The sequence below is a fragment of the Adiantum capillus-veneris genome, chromosome 11 (genome assembly GCF_014529385.1).
Source record: "Adiantum capillus-veneris isolate H3 chromosome 11, ASM1452938v2, whole genome shotgun sequence".
Lineage (NCBI taxonomy): Eukaryota > Viridiplantae > Streptophyta > Polypodiopsida > Polypodiales > Pteridaceae > Adiantum > Adiantum capillus-veneris.
This window is the reverse complement of record NC_140941.1, coordinates 87,150,645-87,152,493: the sequence shown is the minus strand read 5'-3', so window position 1 is coordinate 87,152,493 and position 1,849 is coordinate 87,150,645.

Sequence of the window (1,849 nt, the reverse complement as noted above, 5' to 3'; positions counted from 1 at the left end):
TTTCTACACCTACAGGTCCTGGTAGGTTGCCTGCTTGATACCTAGGCATCGGTGTAATTTGAGGAGATGCTACCTGATCTTGGGGAGCGTAAGGTCTCTCTCTCACATATGCCTTGTCATAATAACATTCCTTCGTTGCATGGTTTCTCCATTTTTATTCAATAGCACACCACTTGGGCTGTTTAGACTGGGGCTTGGCGTACAAGTTAATCTTTTTTAGCACTTCCTCTACAAGCTGCTCCTGGTTGACATCTACTTCTCCTTTCGGTGCTGTCTTAGAAGACTTGCTTCCACTTTGTTGTGAGGATGAATCGTCGTCAAGATCCTTGAACTCACCCTCTTTGTAGACCGCACAATTGTCCACAAGGTAAAGAGCTTCCTTAGTTAACTCATTTAACGTAGTGCTCCTCTTCATATGTAAGTCCTTCTGGAGATCTGCATTCCTTAGTCCTTGGATAAATATAAGCATAAGTCTGGATTGAGTTGGCAGTTCTTCCACAGGGCAGAACTTAACATATCTTTTTAGTCGTAGGGCTGCCTTTCGCATAGATTCCCCTTCTTTTTGTTTGAATTTATGGATTTGTGAGACTGTATTATGAGCTATCCCCCTTTGTGAGAATTCCTCGATAAACTCGTCAAACACCTCCTCCATAGACTCAAAGTCTCTACGAGTCCAGTTGTAGTCAGTCCAAAGAAGTATGGGAAGTGGAGAATTTGTGTAGATTTTAAACCCTTAACACTAGGTTGGTAATGGGACACTTTTATGTCCTGGGAGACTTTTATGTCCTATTAAGTGACCATTTTCCTTGAATTATGTCAAGAGTTTCAAAATGGATTTTGAGGTGCTATCTATCTAGAAAGTTGTCTCATGAGCTGAAAAAAACTCGACATTTTTTTGGAATATCAATTCCATCTTTAACCTTGTCCTTGCACAACATTTCACAACCTAAACTATGTGACAAAATGGGTCCTGTTTTTGGCTTTTTTTAACTTTTTGCAACTATACCACTCTAGAATTCATGTTTGTGAGGTCTATAATGCTAGAGAACTATCTTTAGTAGTCCTCAACATGTCTTGATGCTTCTAGGGAGAAATAAATGTTAAAGTTGTAAGTTATGACCAAATTACAAAAATTGTCAAATTCTGTTTTTTAGCCAATTTTAGCTCTTCTATGATTTTTTTGGTGGCTTTCATGATATCCAAATGCAGGTTTGATTTTCTAGGTCGTATATTGTAACATAAAGCTAATATTCCTTGAGTTTTGGGGCACCTAATACCCTATTTTGCATAGTAGACAACGATGGTTGATTTTTTCAATTATAGAAGAAAACGAAACATTGTAGTATATCAAGTATAGCTTTTTCAATATTGTTAGTTTCTTGTGACAACTACATGCATTTTGTAGGTAATAACCATATCTAGTAATAAGGATCAAATTTGGCTAGATATTGAATAGTTTCTATGGGATTCTACAACTCATAATGTTGAACCGAGTTTTTTCATGTTTGCTGTATTTATCACGTCATCTTTGTCCCCAAGATTCCCCTTGGTAAGAGATGTAATATTATTTTGACATGCTCCATGGCTCCTTATGAACCTAAAGGACAATAGGGAACTAAGAAAACATGCATATATTATTTGTATTGAGCGTGGCTATAGAAACTTTGATGATAGGTTTGCAGAATGGTAGAAATTCAACTTTTTTGTACCTATTTCTTTTGGCAAAACAAAAAATAGTGAGTGAGAAGCAATCATATGTTCTGATCACCAACCCATTGAAGTTAACTAGGGAATTTATCTCAAGTCCTACAAAAATCCCTAATCTTATTTTTATGCAACAAAACGTAAG